Here is a 25,056-nt window from a genome sequence, read left to right on the forward strand (position 1 = left end):
CGAGGGTATTACTGCAAAGTCAGGGTCTTTCCTGCATTGACATTTTTTTTGACGGCCAAAGCCTAATTTGATGAGTTATTGTGATTTACGAGTGATGTAGAACAGATGCTGCGCTTGTGACTGAGTGACAGAGAGACCGATCTGAGAGCTCCTCCCCCGCGCGCGCTCTCTGGGTCTTCAAAATAATCAGTGTTCGCTCTCATATTTCACATATTGATCCAAATCAAAAGCTCGGAAGACCGAAACCATGTTGCACGTGACACATTCGGACAATTTTGTCCTTGAATTATCACTGGGTGTGAATTGCGCTCAAAAAACATTGACTCTTCTCTGACCAGCTGACATAAAGCATACTTTCAATAAGCGGGAGACAAATTATATCCAGTTATGAAGTGTTTTCTGTGTGTTGACATCTTTCGCGATGTTCTAACAGACGGGATTCGCACACAACGCGTCTGCTAATGTCCGATTCGTGACCTAATGACTCCTTTGAACCGGTAGAAAATTATATGGTAGAAAATTAGACTATTTGTTAATTTGTAATGCTACTTTTTAATATTGATATGATTATATACCAAAACAATTATCTGTAGTGTAAAAAATGTTTGGTAACTGTCAGATTACTATTGTATGTTTGACCAATACACTGTTTTTTGTTTCCACTGCTACATTTTATTTATTTAAAGAAGTTAGATTACATTCCATTTTAGATTTGAATGCACAATTGTTTTTTAAATAAATAAGAATTCAACACCTTACATACATCTGTTATTTTGTCTTAGTTATGTTTAGTTAGTAAAGTCTGGTGCCTTTAGTCTCTTCAAGGAAGGTATAAGGTGGAAGATATACAGTTTATTATTAATTCAACAATATATCGGATCGGTATCGGGTATCGACAGATACACAAAGCCCAGGCATCGGTATCGGTATCGGGACTGAAAAAGTCGGATCGGTGCACCCCTAAATAGTATATTGGAGCCTTGCATTAGCTCTTAAAGTGACAGCAGTCTAATATTCCTGCTGCAGTCTGTTATTAATGATAATCAAACAACAAATAACAATTCAGTCAAGATCAGTGAGTGATTTTCTTTTAAATAGCTTTATTAAGGATTAAATAATTGTTATATGCAATTATTTTACATTTGATTATTCAATTTATTGATGTAAGCTATTACTTATCTGAATACCACTGTTAGTACATCTTCCTGAAAAATTTAAAACACTGATTATTTAATTTGTATTTTCGTTCTGTTGTATTTATTTGTATGTTTTGTTTGTAATTAGTTTCTTTGTTCTTATTGTATTGCTGACTGTTTACTTGTCTATATGTAATGGTTTTGAGGACATTTTCTTACATTAATTAACCTAGTATTCATTTTGCTGAAGTATTGAAAATTGTGAAATTTCACTGATATTTAATAATTTAATAATAATTAATTATAAGACTCATATCGCCCCCCATGTTTAATAATAGTGATTTTAATATTGACCAAAATTGTCAATTGAGAAAGCCTTATTCTACTGCACCATCTGTGTTTATTGCCAGGAAACACACACACACACACACAAACACACACACAAATGAGGGATCACTTTAAAACTCAAAGGGCATTATGTTAGACAATCATGCCAATTTGATGATTTCAAATGTAAATTTGCAAAAGTGATGAAACTAAGGGTATGTTCACTGCACTTGTACTTGGCAGGATTGGTTGGATTAAAATACCTCTAGCGTGATTGTTATATTAGTGCGGTTTATTCGAGTGCACTTCCAAACAAACTTTGGTGCAGATCGACTGAAATATGAATGCAACACGGACCGAAGACATGTAAACGAACCAAAAACTGGACATGATGTCACAAGATGCAACCTGAAGCTAAAAAGACAGAATGCTCAAGCATACCTGTGTTTTATAACCAATTGGAACACTACTGTAAACAAATGAGAATTTATGTGCTTAGAAATCCAATTTAAGTTTCTGCATGATTTCAAACTGACCTGGCTTATCCACACCCTCAAGACAGATATATTACACAATCCTATTCATCAAAAACACTCTATCTGAGCTTTCTCTAGCATCCAAGCAGCCTAATAGTGTTGCCAACTTCACATGCAGGTCTGACATCCTAATAATACAGCAAAAGGAAACAATAGCCATTATGATTTTTTAACTATATAAAAGGGAGTAAGGATAGAGACGGTAATTTGTAATAAGATTGTGGATCGTGATCCTGCCTTACAGGGTTAGTTCACCCAAAAAATTAAAATTAGCCCATGATTTACTCACCCTCAAGTCATTCTAGGTGTATATGCCATTCTTCTTTCAGACGAATAAAATCAGAGTTATAATAAAAATATCCTGGCTCTTCCAAGCTTTATAATGGCAGTTAATTGTTGCTTCATTTTTGAAGTCCATAAAAGTGCATCGATCCATCATATAACTGCTCCACATGACTCCGGTTCAGAAGGCCTTTATTAAAGGGGTACTTCACCGCTAGAAAGATGAATGAGTATTTCAATTGGATCATTTATGTAGTAGAAATGTGAAATTATTTTAGAAACTGGTGCCTTCTAGACTGAGAAAAGCCAGAAAATGAAAGACAACAACTCCCAGAATGCACTTGCTTCGCTGCCCTACGAGGCCACTCCCACAGGTTACAGCACTTGCCCACCGTGGCACCACCCCCACCGTTGTAAAATAATTTAGTTCAGTTAGAGAGCAGAGACTACAATTAAAAAACTGAACTTGTCTGCTTAATACAGCACGAGCCGAATGAGTGTCGCAGCACAGACCAGCAGCAGGAGTCCGATTTCATTCATCAGAGAGTGAGGCGCTGACAGATCAGATGATCGAGGAAGATTTGGTTTCAAAGCGAAATGTAAAAGCGCCTATTTAAGTGAGTTTGTCATTGTACTGTTTTGTTGTGTTTTTCATTAAGAACAAAAGGCTAATAAACCCACAATTCAAGCAACCAGCCCCTTAATTGGCGCTAATTCAAAACTAAAACTAGAAACTAAAATTAGCATGGTTGCCCGGCATTCATTCACGGCCGCATTGTCGAGTGGCCGTGCTCATTTTACATTTTGTGAGTAAGATCCCACTCCTATGGGCGGGTTGAAAACATGCGGAACTAGCTCCTACTACTGGCTGTAGTCTCTAGCCTCTGGCCAAAAAAGCCTCCGATGACGCAAAATGACGTTGTGTCAACGGAGGCTTTTTTCCAGACATAAAATACATAAATCTCTTGTCTCAGGGGAATATGAGGCAGGGGCACGATCATTCGAATATACTACCGGGTTTCTACTGATTTAGCTTAATGCTAATCGCTGAAGTAACCCTTTAACCCCCTGGAGTTGTGTGGAGCAGTTATATGATGGATAGATACACTTTTATTGACTTCAAAATTGAAGCAACAATTCACTGCCATTATAAAGCTGGGAAGAGCCAGGACATTTTTAATATAATTCCAATTTTATTTGTCTGAAAGAAGAATATCATATACACCTAGGATGACTAGAGGGTGAGTAAATCATGAGCTAATTTTCATTTTTGGGTGAACTAACCCTTTATAAAATTTTGATATGAGTGTTTCACGCAGCCCTATTATGAATTTTTGAAAATAAAACTCAACAAAGGGGTTAAGATTTTGCGAGCCCGCACATGAAGTGCAAGAAATATAAAAAGGAAATTGTGCGCACTATTCACTTATTTGTTCTCTCGATTTATATCATGCAACAATTTACTACTTCATTCCCTCGACTTGCTAAACCTTGCACACGATTTACTAATTTGTTCCCTCGATTTATAAATCTTGCGCACGATTTAGCAAATCAAGGGAACGAATTAGTAAATCGTGCGCACGATTTAGCCTACTAGTTTTTTCCTGCATGTCATGTGCGGGGCTCCGTAATAAGTACCCTAAATTGCATAGATAAAAGATTGAGGCTGTGGCATTGCCAAGATGGCCACAGAGTGGACATAGTAGAAACATAATAGTTGTGAGCTAGTAACACCAAACTACCACAATCAAGTTAATTCCCAGAATTAGGGTTGGGTACCAAACTCTGTACTTTTAAGGGCACCGACCGAATGGTGTCTGTGAATATTAAACAGCAAAAAGACTATTTAAATATGAATCCTGCATGTCCTGTGTGTCTCTGTGTGAATGAATGGCGCTGAGGCACAGTTTAATTTACCTCTCTCTCACACACACACACACACACACACACACACACAGAGAATCGCGCATCACGGTTGCGTGTTTCCATCTCATACGAGGACATGAATGCATGACCGTCATCTCCAGAGCTGCTCTGAGAAAACTTACCGTTTCATTTGAGAAAAACTACCGTCATGTCATAAACACACAGAAACTCAAAGGTCTTCACAGCAACCCATCAAAATAAAAGTTCGATTTGACTTGACAAATATATTACTGTTGTACAGTAGAATTTAGATACGTCTCAGTGTAATAATAATACTAACACTAATAATATAATAATTATAAATTATCAAAACTTTTTTTTTTAAGTAGTAAATAAATAAAAAAATTCCATGTTTTAATTTCAACAGTATAAAGTTCAGTTGTGCAGCACTTTGTTTGACCGTTACTGGTACCAGTTAAAATGTGAACGGTACCCAACTCTACCCAGAATTAATAAGGATTGAGCGAAGAGCCCCTATGACCATCAATTCACTCAATTGCTGTTAGAAATCCTGTGTTTCTGGGACACGATTGCCAACCATCCTCTGCCAATGCAGTTGAAACCAAGGACTACATGAAGCATCACAGCAAAAAAAAAAGTCTAGATGGTTAGCATTGTACATAATTAGCTCCTGCAGGTAGATGTCTTAAGAACACCATTAAATTCTGAAAGCATCTTTCTCCACCGTCATTCATAAGTAGCTTTGATAATATTTGATTATAATTACATTATAAAATATGTTGTTTTAATATGTTTTTGCAACCAATTCCTTTTGAAGGGTTGAAATGTATATAATCGTGAAAGGCATTTATATGGTTCCATGTCTGTTGTCTTTTGCATCACAGCTAAGAATTCATTAGTGAAGAAGGGTTTAGGATGGTGCACACACACAGACACTCATCAGGTGTTTAGATATTTCTGCATATTTCTGCAATTTGCTGATGTGATCCTATATAAAGCATAGCTTTTCTAACCTAAATTCACAATGATGGGTCAGGATTATTTTCCGTTCTCCTGTGTTATTTTTAAAACATGCTACGGTCACATGATATTTTTTTCCCCTTTTCCTCACAATCTGCTTTGGTCCCTGGGCTGTGCCCTGAAAAAGCTGTATAAACTCTCTCTCTCTCTCTCTCTCTCTCTCTCTCTCTCTAAACAGGCACTAGCTTAGACAGGCACACAAACACACACTTATATCACACTGGCACGCATACACACAGCCCAAATCCATCTTAAACGCAGTAATCCTTTAACAGTTGGATTCAGATGGGCTCTGTGTGCATCTGTTCTGCAGACCTATGATTCTCTGTACTGTCAGCTTCCTGTTCATTGTATTAATGACAACATGGAACATCATGTCAACAATTTAGTGTTAAAATGTTTGAAATTCAAAATACACAAATGCAAAGTCCTCAACAAACACAGACCCCATTTCACGCCGTTTACTCTGGTGACATCTGAAAAGATATATTCCAGAGAAACAGGAAGGTTAGCTTATGCAAATCTCAGAGTAGCTGTGACCCACAATTCCTTGTGATTACGCATTTAGTAGGAAAAAGCAAATAGAGTTTGAACTTTCAAAAAACAGTTTCTTAGGACTGAGATCATAAAAAGATGGCAATGGTGTTCAATTTTTAAAAAAATATGAGAGAGCGAACAAAGAAAAGCATTGTCCCATCTCCCACACTGCAGGTTTCAGTTTGTTCTCTTCAATTTCATCAAATGAAGCACAAGAGAGAAGCCACTGAAGTCAAATCTAAAGACATAAATTCTAACAATCTGCCCATTTATACTCTGTTCTTCCTACTCACTCTGCTCAAATAGCCATTATGTAGGTGTGAATCTCTGGCCTTGGAGACAGTAAGACTGAGTGGTGGATAATTTACCCAAAAATTTAAACTCTGTCATCATTTACCCGCCTCGCGTTGTTTCAAACATGCATGTCTTTCTTTCTTTCCTTCTTCTCTAGCTTGCTTTCTAATCTAGTTATCAAATGAGCCTGGCTGGCACTGTATATTACCAATATTGTTCGATTTTTGACTAATTGCTTTTGCTCCTCTCTTGTAAGTCGCTTTGGATAAAAGCATCTGTTAAATGCAAAAATGTAGAACATAAAAGAAAATATTTTAAGAAAAGTCAGTTTTTAAAAAAAAAATCCATACAAATGGAAGTTAATGGGCACCAAAATGGTTTGGTTTACAACATTCTTCAAAACATCTTGTTTTGTGTTCCAACATTAGGGTGAGTAAATTATACCCGAGATATTCAGGGACAAAACAAAGAATCATGGCACCCAAACAAATAAAAGTGATCCAACCAATGGCAAAGTTGAAACACCACTAGCCAAGATGTATTATATTATCCACAGGATGCTGAGGGAAAGAGAATGATAGAGCAACAGAGAGAGACAGAGACACATTTAATCTGGTTAAGCAGTTCTTGACAATCAAAGTACAAAAATAGCCCATGGCAGCCGTGAATGAGCCGGCGAAAGGAAGGAGGAGAAAGTGAGACAGTAAACAGAAAGACAGGCCTATGGGAGGGGGTTGTTGCCACAACCTCTGTTGTACTCCAGAAGCTTTCGAAATTAAGCATGCAGGATCAATGTCAGCCAATCAGAAGCAGGCACCTCATGCGGAACAGCGTGTCAGCAGGGTTCTCATGATGTCATAATACTAATAGTAAGGGTAACCATGGTGACTTTATCGGTTTCTCTTGCTGGATGGAGCACCTTTCAGACAGCTACACACGTGAACCTCACAGAAAACACAAACTCATATTGCAGTAGTATAGATTTCCTGACTCTTTGTCTTTCTTGTACAAAAAAGCTGATGAATTTAAGACTAGAGGACTTAAGACTTATTCTGAGCCATGATCCTTGGCTGCACCTTTACAACTCATATTCATTCATATGATTGTTCGAGGAGCAACAAAAAGAGTTAAGGCTGATGTGTGTAGTTCCTGCATCGCTATTGACCAGGGGTCTCCAACTCTGGTCCAGGAGAGCTACCATCCAGCAGAGTTCAGCTCCAACCCTAAACAAACACACCTGAAGCAGCGAATCAATTGTGGCGTTCAAAATTTTGAGATGCAAATAATACATTTTACACAGTGACCTATAGCATCCTATTACATGAAATTCATCTACATTTAAATGATCTCATGGATAATGATCTCACAATAAGGAAGCAAATACGTTTTTTGGTCAACTGTAATAATATTTGACAATATTACCATTTTACTGTATATTTTATTAATACAAATCTTACTGACTAAACTTTTGAATGGTAGTGTAAACAATCTATAACCCTACGAACACAAATTTAAAATGATAGTAAGCACCAACTGCAATACCATGTTAACTAACACCACAGACAGACTGATTGTTTGATGTGCAAAGAGGTAGTAGAAATAAAAATATAAAAACCTCTAATCCTGTGCACTAGGATTAAAAATGTAATCTGTACAACGCTTCTCTTAAAGGTCCTCACAACCTGAGAAAGGCTGTGCCTTTCAGCAGGAATACACCAGCAAACCACCAACATAAAAGTACAGGAGACTGACATGTCGCACCTTATATGTCTGGCATCTTAAGAAGGCTTCCTGAATGATTTGCTCAATATGCCTAATGTGAACATTTTTGGTAGATCTACAAGGTCATGTACAGCCTCGCTACACAAAGTGAGAGATCATATATGAGAGCTAAAGAACTAATCTAAAATGAAGCAAAAAGGCATAAAATACCTCAGGGGTTAGGATAATGTCGACAACAAAAAAAATTCAAATATTTTTGATGTTGAATAGACTTTTGCTCTCAAATGACCTATTTTAAGGGCATGCAATAACACAGTTTGACCAGTGGGGCGCTGTAGTGAAAACCTGTAATGCAGCCTTCCTGGATGCAATCTAAGTGCAAGCAAAGCCGAACCAGTAGAGTGTGGGGGAAAAAATGCGTCATATCCAGGGATGCCAATTCTCACACATTCAGACTCCTGCAATAGACACTGTTATCATGCCACACATCCATTTTCTCATGCAGTGAAAAATATATCTCAGAGCAAAAACGACAATGCCAACATGCCAACAGACAAGACAGAGCAGGTTATTTTTTTATCATGATAAATGTCAAATTTGTATTTCTTTCAAGTTTGAAGGCAAATGTTTGCTCCTGAGTGAAAGTACTGGTTGTGTCATCAGAACATGACAAACACTTGCCAAACAGGTGAACATTTCACAAATGTATAAATAAGTTTTGTCTCTTACATTTGACAGTAGCAGTCGCTTGAGTTGGGATGCAGATGTAAATTTATGTTTATTAACAAAAACAGTTTTTACTGCATTCAAAACATTTTGGCGGGATCTTTGTCCCACTGTGGCAAACAGGGCATTAGCTAGTGAGCGTCACCTGCAAACTGGACTAGAGTCACACGGAGGAGATCTAGAAGGATAAAAGGAGTGACAACAGTGAAGGACAAGAGAGGACCAGGCCTGGACTTTGCGCCAGTCGTCCATGAGGGGTTATGTTTAACTTTCGCTGGTTCCCACGTCCTTCTTCCCTGGTTTCGGCACCACTGTAACAAGATTTGTTGATAAGGGAAGAAAGAGGTGGGAACCGGCGAACATTAAACGGAACATACTAGTGTTCCACCGATATATCGGGCCGATATTTGCGTTTTTTACGTGTATCGGCAGATACAAAGCTGCTGTGTTCGCCGAAAGTTTTTTCCCGGCATTATTTACAGACAGGCGTCAACAGGCAGCTCTGTGCTGCTGGAAACGCTGCAGTTCATGCACTGCCCTTCCCCCACTAGCAGTGCTGGGATCTTTTCTTCAAGACAACGATAAGTTTTAAACTTTCAAAGCATCTTTTAACTGTTTGACTTAGTTGAAATATTGCCATATTCTTTGAAAGTGGAAACACGTTGCTCTATATGTGCAACTATAGCTAAGCAAGTTTGTGCGTCCAAATGGAAAACGCAAATGCTGAATGCCTCATCTATAAAACTGCTTGCCATTGTATTTAGGGAGCTGCAAATAGCTAAATTGTAGGCTATTCGTATGCATACGGTAGCTGTTACGAACACTGGTCATATGATTAAGTAATGCCGACGTTGTTCCGTGGTATTTGTGGGAGTTTTATTCAGTGACCACCTGGCTGCTGCGGTTTGAATGCGTGTGTGTGTGTGTCTCTCCAGTGTTTCCCACACCACACATAGACTTATTTGCGGCGATACACCACAGAATCAACACCAGCCGCGACAGATAGCGTTTTTAGGCAGCCGCCAAAGTGAATTTTTACCGTAGAAACTGACTGTGCTGCGCTTGTGACAGGTCGCACTCGCATGTTGCTGAGAGAACGTGAAGAGCGCGCACGCTGCCCCTCCTCTGGCCGCGCGCGTGCACTCACCGTCTTCAAACTGTCTTGCTCTCCCTCCCTCGCGAGTCGCGCATATTAATCAAAATCAACTGCGAATTGACACGATGGTAAAAGGTCGGAAGACCGAAGTTTCACGTGAAGCATTGGGCAGGGCTCCAGAGTGCGACTAAATGGTCGCATTTTGCGACTAAAATTTGAGAGTGTGCGACTGAATTTTACGTCCAGTCGCACATGTGCGCCCCAGTAAATTTGCCTGCTGTCGGTACTGGAGAAATTAAGAAAATACACTTACTAATTATAATTGATAGACGTTATGTCTGGCAAATTCTATCTTTACCAGCCGTTTCTATATGAGATAATATTAAATAATTTGTCCGTGATGCATTTTTGCCATTCGCAATCCAGAAGAGAGAGAAAGCGAGCGAGAGCTCTCTCACGTGGAGCTACAGCGAACACAACACCACAGTCAGTGATAATGAGTGACGATGGCCAAGAGAACTACACAGAACTTTAGTCTGCTTAAACTTTAGGGATGTGCTGTGATATTAATCTAATTTTATTTTCGATTTTGGCTTCCAAGAATTATAAAAAGAAGATATATGAGGTAAAACTATTCCTATAGCCGTGTTCCGTCGAGCTCATCCTTCCTTTCACAGCTGAGCTGTCATTTCTCCCTAAACCTTAACTTAACGTCAGAATCAGTGATTGTTGTAAACTGCAGTCTCTACTGTTGCTAAACTGCGGGATGTGTTTGATAATAAAGAGCTATTAAATGCACAATAATCCGCGCAAGAGACGCTGTTTCCAACTTCAAGGCGGCTTATGTGTGTGTGCTGCGAAATGGACCGGCTTGCACTTAATATTGTAGGCTTCGTGTGCGCGTCTAAACCATCAAATAAACAAATAGACGGGTCAAATTGACCGGATTGGAGAGTAGTTATTTTTAACAGTTTATATCTTAAATGGGCGTAAATAGTTTGGAGAAATAGGAGAACATGATATTATTAGTTCTACATTCGATCGGTCTTAAAGGGGCAGCGTCTAATAAACCTGCTGACGATTGAGCCATTGATTCGAATCGAACAAAAGGCAAATAGAAAATATTCACATCTCTTGAATTAATAACTTTAGCTTTTATAAGCATTAATCTATCAATTTATACATTGAAAACTATGCAGTGTTATTTTACATTTCATTACTTTATAAGATTTCTTTGTAGGTTTGTTCTTTACTGTAATATTGATGTTAGCAGACCTTCCGAATGCCTGCACACTGGTCCATTTACACATAGATGTTTTATATTTGTTCAAACTTTGCGGTTTCTTTTGCTATATATATTTTATTTTTCAGATTATAAAGCCATGTTAATTATGTTCTTAATTATGTTTTTTTTTTTTTTTTTTATTAAAAAAAAAAAAAAGTATAATAAAGAGAACCGGTAAGAATACTGTTAAAGTACCGGATCGATAAGCAGTATGGGTAAGAGTAGTAATACCATTAAAACCTTAACGATACCCATCCCTATTAGTAATACAGTGGAAATTAGTAGATTTGGTTAGCATGTTGATTTACGGTGTGCGATCCTAAAATTTCTGGTTGTGCCCCTAAACTTTTCAGTTGGGGGCCACTGTGCTCCTAGTGAAAAAATTTAGTCTGGAGCCCTGTTGGGATATTTTTTTTCCAGAATTACTGCTGGTGTTGCTCTACAAGAGATTAAGTTAAGTGCACCTAAGCATTAAATGACTAGGTTGTAAATAGTTGGTTACTTTTTAAAATTAAGTATAGCACAGTCAGTTCGCACTTTATTATGCTGCTTGCTTGTTGCTTCTGTGTGCAATAGTGTAATTATTTTTATTTATGCTTAAATATTTATTATCAGAATTTATTTTCAGCAATGAACTCTTTTTTTTACTTGTTCTACCTCACCTGTTTTTACTATTTGTTAAATATAGGGGTTTTTTAGTACAATAAATGTTCCTTTTTTAAATTGAGACTTGTAACATTGTTATCATCATGATCATTGTGTCATTTTTATGATGTAAATTGAGGGAGCAAAAGAAGTATCGGCTCCAAATATCGGCTCAAGAAAATCGGCGGCCTGTATCGGTTGAAAAAGGCTGATGAAAAAAAAAACGGTATCGGCACTAAAAAATCTGTATTGGTCGATCCCTAGAACATATTCCGTTCCCACGGCTCTCGGCCCTACCCTGCTTGCCACACCCACCAATAATTTATTTGATCGTTTAATGTGACGACACCTGCAGCATCTGTACCACTGATAGACGGCTGCTTTAAAATGCTCCTGTGAGTGTTTGTGTAAAAGCTCTATGAAGAAGGTCAAAGGTTTCCATTTACAACATGTGAATGCGAATGTACAAGCGATGAATATGTAACTCTGTTGTGGATATGCTTATCCCGTAACAACAAAACACAGCCATTTTCTTACAGTAGTGTTTTCATTATAATTTTATGTAGCCTATGTAAAACTTGAACTGCACATGATGCACTTAACAGTATTTTCGTTTTCAAAGTGATTACAATCATATTTCAAGCAATTCAAAACCATTATGGTGAACAGAGCACACCTGAAGTGTTTTGGCTATTTATTGGCTTTAATATATCGGCAAAATTTTCTTATTGGGTCGATATCAATAACATTAAAATTGAACATATATCAGAGCAACAAAGGGAGCTCAGAGACAGAAAACAGGAGTTAACCGGAGGATACGTCATTTATGACATATGAGGATGCATATCCTCATGAAGAGACAGATGAAACTTGAAACCAAATAAACAAAAGAATATAATCATACGATTTGTCTACGTTATTCAAGCCGTCTCTGGTTTTTCCATAAACGTGTATTTATTAATCGCAATGGTTAGCATCGCATAAATATATTTCGGCCTCATGCGGTGATAAGAATCCCCATCAGATCGCAATCGAAAGTTATTTCAAACACTCGCTGCCATCTAAAAGTGAGTTTTGAGCTGAATTTTTTTTTAAATGTCTTAAATGTTGAGGTAAGCCGGTAGCCTGGTATGATAACATGGGAAATAAGCAGCAGTGTTGACCCTCTCCTGACTTAGGTAAACTCTGCCTTTGTTCATGACCACTCCTCAAACCCCAGTTGGCCTGCTTTGGACCATGGTATTAGGCTTGACAAAAACCCAGGCCATTGACCCTGAGGAAGCCCAGACAAGGCCCGATCAAGCCCCGGAAGTGACAGCAGAAATGCGACTGGCACAGACTAGCATGTTCGCGTTTGGCCCAACAGTGGAAACACGGCTCATGACTAGCTCAGTTCTTACTGCTGAGCTTCCAGCTAACTGCTATGCATTTAAACAAGCAAGACTGATAAGACCTTCTCTTTCCCAGCATTCAACAGTTCAGCATCGAGCATGCGTTATTGCTGCAGTTTGCAGGCACCCTCATAGCAAGGTCATCCGAACTCAACCAAACATCTCTGCGCTGACAGCACAGACAGAGAATAGTCGGAACAGCACACAAACCCTTTAAGTACTGTATGCTTCCCTGTATGCTTACCAAAGTGTATGACTTCCTCAAGAGCAGTTCACCCACCCCTAGAGTCAACAACGTACTAGTTCAAAGCATGAACTGATGGTAAAAAGCATGGTAAAAATGTATGCATTGACTTCCATTATCTCTCTCTCACCCTGACTCTCACACACCCTCTATTTTATTTTAAGTTTGCAGTGGCAAAGTGCTGGCAGGTCAGGGACGATAACCAGCCCACAAATTCTGGCCTTGCCACAGGAGTTTTTAAATCAGCGCTGCACTGACCCAATGAGCTCTCACAGAGTTATCTGCCCTACACACACACACACACACAAAACCACAGGGCAGGAATGTGCTGATAAGAAGCCAAGGCCCTTCACACTGTCGTTCTCTTTCGTTCTCTCTCTGACTGGATTTGATGATGTTTGTCTAAAAAAATTAATTAAACTCTCCAATTTTCTGATCATTAAAGGATAATTTTGAGTTAAAATACTTAAATGAACCAACAATCTTGAAAATGAATGCTTAATATCAGAATCAGAAACAGAAAGAGATGTATTGCTAAGTATGTTCGCACACAAGGAATTTGTTTTGGTGAAAGAGGAAGCTTTCAGTAAGGAAAACAGTAAGTAGACAGTAAAATAAAATAAAGATATGTGAATAAGATATAAATATGTACAGTGTGTATTTACAGAACTGTGCAAAAGTCTTAGACAAGTTAGTATTTTGCAGGTTAGCCAGTTATTTATATATTATTATGTTGTAGTGTGTCAGTAGGAAATATCAGTTTACATTTCCAAACACTCCTTTTGCCATTAATTGTAATAATCCAGTGAGATTTTTGTGTTGCACAAGGACAACAGCCGGTAGGCTCCACACGGAGATCTGATCATCTCACCATCATTGAGTCCAGGGCCCGTATTTATCAAGCATCTGAGAATTACTCACAAGAACACTGCTAAGAATTGATTTAAGAGTAAAAAAATTATTGGCTCAAAGCTGCGCTTAAAAGTTAGTTATCAAGCATCAATTAAAGTCATACTTTAAGTGAAGTATAGGACTAAATCTTAAAGGAACACTCCACTTTTTTGGAAAATAGGCTCATTTTACAAGTCCCCTAGAGTTAAATGGTTGAGTTTTACCGTTTTTGAATCCATTCAGCCGATCTTTGTATCTGGCGGTAGCACTTTTAGCATAGCTTAGCATACATCACTGATTCTAAACAGTCCATTAGTATCTCATTCAAAAAATTACCAAAGACACTTTCAATATTTTTCCTATTTAAAACTTGACTCTTCTACAGTTACATCGTGTGCTAAGACAAACTGAAAATGAAAAGTTGCGATTTTCTACACCTATATGGCTAGGAACTACTTTCTCATTCCTGCGTAATAGTCGCGGATCTTCGCGGCCGTACCATGGCTGCAGCGGCGCAATTTTCACTGGCGATGCGCCGAGTGAACGTGCACATTCAGTAGATAGCGCTCCCGGTACACATGGTGCTGCAGCACTTTAGCTTCTGACACTCGCTTGTCACGCAGAAGAAGAAGAGAGACAGTATTTACGTGCTTCCCAAAACCATAGATATATTATGTCTATGGCCAAAACCATTCACACACTTTTTGCTAACTGGCAAGCAGCATTATCAGCTCATTTTCTTCTTTGTCTACTTACTACTTCTTCGTCGTATCAATGTGTGCACGGCAAGACCGTTTTGTGCTTGAGCGCCACCAAGTCGTGTTTTACTGTCACTTCAGCAGCTCCAGCCACGTGAACAAAAGCGCTGATCTCATTGGTCGGCCAGTTTTTAACGCGCCACGTCAAAATAAAAAAACGAACCAGAGGCGTTTTTTTTTTTTAAATGACGCTTTTACGCCTGACGTTTTACGCGTCTGTGTGCACACTCACATTGGCGCCCATTGTTTAGTCATGAGGCGTTAAACGTCGGCGATAAACGCGCGCGAAAATCGTCCCGGTGTGAACAGGCCTTAAGATACTTGAAGAAACCTACCTCTCCATGTGGAGCATACCGGCTGTTGTCAGACTCCTTGTGCATATAAAAATCTCACCAGATTATTACAATTAATGGCAAAAGGAATGTTTGGAACTGTAAACTGATATTTCTACTGACGCACTACATTCTCTTCACTGATCTGAAATGCAGAAGGGGGTGAGAGGGGGTTTGCTGGAGGTGTTGATGGTTGTGCAGAGATACCGTCAGAGTGGGTGTGAGGTGTGAGACCAGGTTTTTCAAAGCTTCAATAAAACTCATTCAGGTCAGTCAGTTGTTGATTCAACACAGTGCTGGAGGATGGTATCTTTGAATTGGTGATATCTTTTGGGCCTTTCCACATTGATGCAGGGTAACTGGCTGAAAACATTTTCTTTTTCAACTTTCCAGAGTAGTTTCAAAGTTTCTCTGATCTCTTTTGTCAATGTGTTTTTGGCCTGATTATACAAGACTGTCTTCACTTTTGTAGGCATCTTTAGCCTGATGAAGCTTGTCCACTTTCAACCACTTCCAGAGGTAGTCAAAAACGCATTAGACCAGATTGCTTTCATAGTTTAGATGCTCATGTGGTCGAATGTGTTCGAACAGCCACAAAAGACCGCCCACTGAATGTGTAAACATTATAGGAAACATGCTAACCAGACAGGATTTAAACTTTCTTTGGTGGAAACACAAGTTTGGTTTGAAGACGAAAACCGTACCAAGCTGCCTTGTAGTTCCCGTTCTGCTACATTGGTCTACCTCTTTACAGTACATCAACAGATGGATACCAGGTAGTGTGGTTCTAAAGCCGCGCTGTCGGAGTCAGGCATTAACCAACGCACCGGCTCTCTTCCAACGGTTGTGTCTTGAAGCGTTTGAGCAACTACAATATCCAACAAAACATCAGAATAATTTTTAAAAAGGGTATAAGATTGGGTGGTGTGTACTGTCAAATGTTCAGTAGTTCATCACTGGTGAAACTGATTGCATAAGAAAATCAAAAGACAGGACAAACGAACAAAAACAGAAACAACTGGAGAGCTCCACAACGAGGCAGCCAGCCGCAGCGCCGTCTTGGTTAAGCAGCAATAGTTATGTTATAATGCTATTAATAATTTATATTAAAAACAAAATCATCTTTAGCTTTGCTACTTACAGGCTGAATCTGGTTTGCTTTGAAGTTGTCTGCTGGTTTTGTTCATCTTGGCAACAAAATGAAAGTCTATGCTTTGTTGTCTCCGAAGATGAAAATGTAAACATAGAAATGCACGACAACTTTAGATTGGTAGACGTTATGTTTTTGGAAAGGGCTCACTTTGATCAAAAATACAATAAAAAACGTAATATTGTGAAATATTATTTTAAATGTGAAATACAATTTCTATTTTAATTTATTTTAAAATATCAATATATGTGATGCAAAGCAGCCTAAGCTTCATTGACATGATCCTTCAGAAATCATTATAAAATGCCAATTTGGTGCTCAAGAAACATTTCTTGTTATTATCAATGTTGAAAAAAGTTGTGCTGCTAAATATTTGAGTGATGTAGTTATCAAGATTTTAAATGGAATTATTTTTACAATATAAATGTCTTCGTCCTTTTTGAAAAATGTAATGCATCGTTGCTGAATATAAAGTATTACTTTCTTTTAAAATGTTAATGACCCCAAACTTTTGAACAGGAGTAAATACTAATAAATGAACAGGAGAAAAAACAAAGAACTTTCTTTAGACAAAAGAAAGTCACTAGCAGAGGCTGATTTACTGTACAGGTTCTAACTGCACATTACAGTCACAATGGTACGTTTAAATACAGGAGGGGAGGTGCTCTTATTTATTAGATAATGTGTTGTTGCGCAATGTCCATGTTCTGAGCTCTGTGCTGGTGACTGAAACGAGGTTGTTCCCACATCTGAATTCCATAGCCAGAGTCTGTGATGCAAAACACACACATACAGAAACACAAATGATGTGTAACTGTACAAAAACAGCCTCATTCAGCAGGGGGTGCCTTTGTCAGGGTGTGTGTAAGAGAGAGAGTGAAAGAAAGAGAAACAAAAGGAGGACAGGGGTAAAATGATGAGTGAGAGCGGAAAGAGGGGGATAAATAGGACACCTTGGTGCTGCTTATATCCCAGACCCACAGAAACCCCAGTCTCCCCGGACAGGCCTCCCAGCCGAGGGTCACGTGACCAGTCCGAGCTCACTCAAAGGAATTCCCAGGCTCTTACAGGCGGCATTCTGCACCACAATGCCTGTTCTGTGGCCCAAGATAGACAGCCAGAGAGTTAATGAGGTGAAGCTAACACTAGATTAATTCCTTCACCACTGCAGTATATAATTAATATCCAGGATTAATTATGGTCTCCCCTGCATATAATAATATATAGTCTATATGACTCCATATAATTATATACTAAAAATATATAAGCATTATTACTCAAATATTTACACTGTGAAATGTAGGGCTGTAATCAACCAAAGAAAATCTTGGTCGACTGAAGTCCTGAAATTTTCGACTAAAAATCGACTAAAATAACGTTAGGGAAAAAAAACTTAAATGAATAAGCTGCACACTGTGCGCAGTACTTGGTAGCCTTGTTGTCTCCCTAAATTAATTATAAATAAACATAAAAAACTAGTAGGCTATTTGCTGTATATTAAATAGTTTTTGAGCTGATTATTTTGCACTGAAATGAGTCTGACACACGAGTCTGTCGGCTCTGACAGCGTCGCATCACGTGCACCTGCGCAATATCATAGACTATGACTTCCGAAAATATGGCACTATGTGTTGTCAACTAGATATCATCACAATAACTTTTGAGCAATATGCAACATAATTTAGACAATTGTTTTTGTCATATGTATTATAATAACTGACAGACACTCATTTCAGCCGCTCTGTGCAGCTCAAACATATGAGCTCAGCCTAGCTCAGCTTCGCGGCTGAGACACGAATAGACTATTAACTTAAAGCTTTTACTCTTAAACACAAAAGGCACGTCCTCTTTAATAAAAAAAAGGAATATTTATTAAACAAGCCAGATCAAGAGCAGAAAAAACGCTCTCACAATTAAATAAATAATATACAAGAAAACTAGCCTTCTTCAATCTGTCTCTCTCGCCAGCGGGTTGGGCTAATCCAAAATAAGTGAAACAATGGGGGTGTTCTGAAGGCAGACTGTTACCTGTGAAACAGGGGTGCTCTGAAAACACCCCCATTAGCAATTAGTGCTTTCCACCTGATGAAATGAACGCGGCGCGGCAAAACTAATGAAATTAACGTGGCTCGGCAAAACTGATGAAATGAACGCGGCAAAACTGACAGTACAGATCCACTAATAGCGCGGTGTTGTGACGCTTCCCCTCATGTGTATGTTGATGGGCGTTCCTCAAGTTTACCACTTTGAGTGTACGTTTGAGCCAGCGGGGAATGAAACACAAAGGACCAGTGAGACTTCTCTTCGCCAGTGGGTTGGGCTAATCCAAAAGAAGTGAAAACAATGGGGGTGTTCTGAAGGCAGACTGTTACCTGTGAAACAGGGGTGCTCTCAAAACACCCCCATTAGCAATTAGTGCTTTCCACCTGACGAAATGAACGCGGCGCGACAAAACTGATTAAATGAACGCGGCAAAAAATCGACCAATCAGAATTTTGGTCGAGCCAGAACGTATCGACCAATAATCGACTAATCGACTGGGAGATTACAGCCCTAGTGAAATGCTAACCTTTTCCTAGATTTGGGTTGGAATCCCGATCATGCTTTCTGGGTTTACTTTGAGATAATGACCAGCTGACAGTACATTATCCCTTACATGCACTACCATTCAAAAGTTTGGGGACAGTAAAAGAAATTCTCCTTCAAACTAATATTTTTTTTTATTCAGCAATGATGCATTCAACTGACAAATAAAAATGACAATAAAATAAATGTATAAAGAATTATATTTCAAATAAATGCTGTTCAAATAAAATCCTGAAAAATGTACATGGTATTGTATTTTACTAAAAGGCAATGATGTGTACACTTTACCTTTTTTAATTAACATTGTGACAAAAATAGCATGCAAGAAAATTGAGGGTTGCCCCTTGGAACTGATGATCTTGAACCAAGAACTGCAAACATCTGAGACCAGGGGTGGAATAATTTCCTTTACACAAAATGTTTGTGAAGTTTGTCTCAACAAAAAACTCAGTCTGTCTAGACTGAAGCAAAACAAAACTAGATTGCATGAAACTAGATAACTCATTATAATCAACTAAGTCTGCAATGGAATGCCCGATGTGTCATATGCAATTATTTCTCTCTGTCTGAAATACATAGAATTTATTTATAATTATAAATTATTTATATCATTAGGTATTTATGGAGTTCACATATTAATTCATTTTATTCATTATTTTAAATTATAACTTAAATGAAAACCAGTTCAGAGTGGCCTAAATAAGAAATAATTACTTAAATTTTGTTCTTAAAACTATTGGTAAATTGCCTAAACATGATTTACACTTAGTTTTTAAGCATTTAATTTTGGGAAGGTTCTGTAAGTTACCTGATCGTTCAGCTCACAAATCAATGGAAACTTATGGAATCTTAAACACAATGCAGCATCAATGAAGAAAGAAAGATAATAGGGAAAGGTAATGCCTGATTTCAGTGTTTGAAACAAGCCGAAAAAGAGTTGTAGAACTTACTATTTTTTCCAAGAAAATACTGTTTATGCTGAAATACGTAAGAAAATCTAAAATACTGTATCTGCAATACTCTAGCACCACTGCTTAAAGCTTATGGGGCACAGCAAAAGTAGAGGAAATTGCTCAAGCGTTATCTTCAAAACAGCCTTCTAGAGTTTCCCAGCTCCATAAACACAGACTCTCAGCTAAACTGCTTTGTGCCTTGGACACAGCAAAGCTGAGATCAGTGGACCTAGGTCTGAGATGTCAGGCCTAATGGAAATCTGGACTGCCAACAGACAATGAGGAGCCAAGAAAAACCGCCCACTAAAAACACAAACAGAGTTTACCAAGAGAGCTTTACAACTTTGTGTGGAAGTGCGCATGTCAGGTACAGTATCTTCAAAAGAGTGATCGTTCCCTTTCAGGGCCTTGCACTCACATACAAACCACAACACCACTAATCCACTGACTCACACACACAAACCAAACCTCCAAAAGAAAACCATCATTATCCCAAAACTCTCACACACTCCATTCCCACAAACACACCATATCTAGCAGCGATCACTATCATTATCCACACACGATACAATAATAACAGACTATTATCAAATAAATACAGCCATCTCAGTCTCAGAGGTAAATAAATGCTGTGAGGTCTGTAATCTCTTCAAGCTCAGTCTGCATTTAGCCATCGCTTAAACAACAATTATACAGGGGGCAATATCACTGAAACTATCCACCTTATCAATGCGACTTACTCTATGGATCTGCTCAGAAGACACAGAGCAAGACATGGGCAGCACCTGTAAAAAAATATATTCAGCCAGTTCAAGTTGTGGTAACGTGAAGGAATTTGGTGTGCTGAGTGAGCGTCTGGGTCATTGTAGCCCACAATCTCCTGTAGGGCTCTGTATTATCATGGTTGAGAGAAGAAGGCTCACTAAGACCCGACATGTGATTCAGATTAAAGCTGATTTTTTGTATGTGCCCCATTCTCTCAGCCATTGGTGGTATATCAAGTAGCACTGATAGACGTGATGGAAAATCTCTGTGAAAAACAGCAATATCTGTACGAATTAGGGATGTCACTAACGTTTATCTTGGTAATCTAGTACCAATCTAGTACCTATTTTGACGATTAATCTGATCATTAAAATAAAATTGGCCAAACGCCATTTAATTCAAATGTTGACTTAATTTTTAATATTTGGCCACTTCTTTACGATAGAAATGCTACAGCCACTGTATTTTCTTGAACGAAAACATGTGGACATCAAAAAACGCAAACTCAGTGAGCGAGGGTTTAAAAATTTATTTTGAAATCGCGATGGACAGTTCGCATATTTAGAAACATATTGATGTATTATCCTGTGTTGGGGTAGGTTTACAAATTAACCTTATAAATGAAATACCGTACAACTCTGATTAAATACTTCACATTGCATTCCCAGATGAATGTTATAAGCAACCCAAACTCACAACATATGCAGAGATGGAGTTTGAGACGCATTCCACTAGGGCTGGACACGAATATTCGAATATTCGTTCGGTGGGTTGGTATTCAATTAAAAATTTAGGGTTTTCTTCTTTCTTTTCGTACACCTGGCATCCTAATTCTAATTCGCGCTCGAGTATGTTTACACTATAAAATCTGGCAAAATACAATACACTTTTTTACAATTATCTTATATAGCCTAACCGTTTTTAATAGGATGGACCGTTAAAGGAACCCAACCTCATTATACTTAATAAATATATTTGCTTCTACTTAGCCTACTAAAGTGTTCCCTGCAACTGGAGTATTCTATGTCTAGAGCGCACAACTGCATGAGCTTGTATGGACAGAAGCGCATGCCTGAGCTTGTATTTTTTTCCTGTTTCTCAAACAGTAGAGCATGGCGCTAGCAACACCAAGGTCATGGGTTCGATTCCCAGGGAAAGCAAGAACTGACTAAATGTAAAAATGTGTACCTTGAATGCAATGAAAGTCGCTTTGGATAAAAGCGTCTGCCAAATGCATAAATGTAAATGTATTTTGGGTTATGCTGCGTTGGTTTGACATTGTGGAAAATAGAATAATAGAAACAAAATGTATTAGCCTTTTTACCCGTTAAGGATGTGACAGTGAGGGAAAATGCGCACTGTGGCCGTGAATGAATGACAGTGCGGCCGAGCACATTTTACTTTCGGTTTAGAATTAGCACCAGTTTGGGGGTGGGTTGCTTGATTGGTGGGTTCATTAGCCTATTATTCTTAATGAAAAACACAACAACAAAACAGTACAATGACAGACTCACTTAAATAGGCGCTTTTACATTTCACTTTGAAACCAAATCTTCCACGATCATCTTGTCAGCTCCTTGCTCTTTGGTGATACATTAAATCAGACTCCTGCTGCTGGTCTGTGCTGCGACTCTCGTTCGGCTCAGTTTTTTATTTGTAGTGTCTGTTCTCTAACTGAACTAAATTTTTTTATTTTATTACTATAAAAAAAAACCGCCATGGATCATCCAGGGAACTACACACAGTATTAAAAATCAATGGTTCATAAACTTTTGAACGGGGTCATTTTAATAAATTCAGTTTTTTTTTCTAGTGGCTTTTGTGAATTCACAATAGCACTATGCATTAGTATGGCTTTTAAATGGTTTTAGCACATTGCGCATCCTTAGAAAATGGATTCTCATTCTTGGAATGTGCCACTTCCGGTATTTTGCCGTTTACAATCAAGGATTTTTTTAAATCGAGTACACAAATTTAATTGAGGAATCGTGACAGCCCTAGTATGAATATATACAAGAAAAGAGTTAAAGGGGTCATATCATATCATTAGAGATAAATACATTTCACAAAACTTTCTCCCCAGTGGAAAACAGACCATTTATTAACACTAAACAAAAAACATCTTGTTCCATGCAACCACAACGTACTGATGTCAGACAGATGAATACATTATAAAATGCCAGGCCACATTTACACACAAACAACACAGTGTTCAGAAACCAGTCTAATCATGATGAGATAATGTGGAGGAAGTAGAATAAATACCATTACTCATAAACACCAGAAGAATTAAAATTAAAAATAAAATATGGGAGGATCTACCAAACCTTGCACTCTTTCTGACTACAGCTCTGCAAATCCTACTGAAGGATCCAATTTTTAGAAATGAGCAGCTGAAGTTTACTTTTAAACAAGCATTTTTAAAAAATAATTTTAAGTCAAGCCCAATTAACAGTTTTCATTACAGAGTAATTAAGAGATAAACCAATCAATAAACTCAAGCAACACACACCACATACACACTAGGGCTGTGCCAATTGAATCCTATTTTTCCACTCATTGCATGTTCATTCATTTGATGTCCTCAAGTGATGAAGTATGAAGAAGTCACACATGTTTAAAAAGTGGTCAAGGTGGGGACATTACATAGATTTCTACTGTTTGCTATATAAATGCTATAACCTAGCCTCAACCCACATCCTAACCCTAACAAACAAATTACTTCGTTTATACCATTTTAACAAATGACAAAGTCCCCGAAAGGTGTTCAGTTTGGCTGCACTTTATCTAGGCTAAAGATAGCCCACGATTCAGTTAATTTGATTTAAATTATTTAAACAGTAAAGGTTTGTTTTGTGCTTAAACTAACAGAAAACATGAGCTTTTTTGTTAGTGTTGATAATTTCCACACTACACACACACATTTGTGTTTAAATGAATTTCGCAGCTGAGTGATCATGATGCCTAAAATTAGTATGTTCTGTTACAGCTGCCCCGCTGTGTACTGGACCACTCTTAAAATGCTGCAAACTTACTGGCTACTATACAGAAATGGAAGAGATGGCACATGCAGAGAATCACACATACACACTGTCACATGCAGTGAAGATCTAAGCCGTGTACAGGCTGCCTCAGACAGTTCCAGAGCACTGAAAGCCCAGTGGGGAGGACTGAGGGGGGTGGGCTAACAGTGGGTGACACTAGGGTCCAGCCTAATTAAGTCCTCATTAGCTGAGCATTAAACTAAGAAATGTGGAAATGACACTCCAAATTGGGCTTCCACTTTATTTATACTTCTAAACATATATACATCACTCTCACACATCATAAAACATCTATCATAGTGGTAACAGTAGAATAAGAGATGCGAGGCAGCAAACATGCAGTAATACAACACTGTCGCACATCAAGGTATAGGCCCTGTGGTGGAGCTGCACCAGGAGCCCAGTGCTGATCCTCACCATGGGAACCGCTCAAGCTTTCCAACAACACAGGCACACTTGAGTCTGATTGGCTCTGAGAGGCAAACAGGACTCGGTAAACAGCACATTTCACTGCCATATTTCTACGTTTACAGTTTTATCTTCTGAATTTTGCAAGAGGCAAAAAACTAGAGATATTGACAAAAAAACAAACATGCCCTCTCCAGCAGAGGAAATTGAAACGGCATGCCTCCTCTTTTCTAATATGTATGGTACAGCATTAAAGTGGAGATATGGTTGTCCTCTGATGATTAAAAAGCCCATTCTGCAAGCTCTCAAAGAGGGTCAGAGGCTCCAGCAGTAATTAACATAACCTCTCCAGAACAGAAACGGAGGACAAGAGCTTTCTCTCTCCCTCTCTCTACTTTGACTATGAATACAAGCTTGAGGGGCCTATTTATAGTATTAATACAAATCATTTTCTCTTGTATTTTTGTGCATACGACAGACAGACAGACAGACAGACAGACAGACAGACAGACAGACAGACAGGTGATCGAGGCTGTATGCAGTGTTCCATTTGAAATGCCTTCATTTTCATGCAAATGGGACACTAGATTAGTTGCTTCTAGATCAAATTAATATTTTCCCTGAAGTATAGATTGTTTATTTACTCAAGAACAAATATGGCATGGCATGGTGTCAATCGAGAAAGTCTGATACTGTCAGAGAGTGTGTGAGAGTGAGACAGTCCAGTTTAACAAGAAGTGTTCTACCCAAAAACAAACAAACAAAATCAGTACCAAATGGTGACCCGGCGATACAAATGTAATGATGATTCAAAAAGATTTTGAATTCTGCTGTTAAACATGTAAAAAATAAATGACGACATTATATTTTATTTAGAATCTCAGTAAAAATCTTCCATGAGTTCTCACAGAAATGTTAAAACTAGGCCTGTCACAACAATCGATATTATCGACTTATCGCACAATATATGGACCTCGACAAGTTTTGGTGACGTGATATATTGCCCATTATGTTTACATAAAAATTAATGTCACCAACATT

General features: G+C 38.3%; 1 protein-coding gene across 8 annotated transcripts in view; it reads right to left on the bottom strand.

The window, feature by feature from the left end:
• tjp1a (tight junction protein 1a) overlaps nt 1-25,056 on the bottom strand; it is a 140,542-nt gene that overhangs the window by 52,943 nt on the left and 62,543 nt on the right. Inside the window, exon 1 of one of the 8 annotated variants that reach the window (XM_079809963.1) lies at nt 13,129-13,217. The exons of the other annotated variants lie outside the window; for them this stretch is intronic. The gene's annotated coding sequence lies outside the window, so the exon portion shown is untranslated. Of the gene's footprint in view, nt 1-13,128; nt 13,218-25,056 lie in introns of those variants that run through there. 8 annotated transcript variants of the gene reach the window in all.

The sequence above is a fragment of the Gobio gobio genome (assembly GCF_949357685.1).
Source record: "Gobio gobio genome assembly, chromosome: 2".
NCBI classification, from domain to species: Eukaryota; Metazoa; Chordata; class Actinopteri; order Cypriniformes; family Gobionidae; genus Gobio; species Gobio gobio.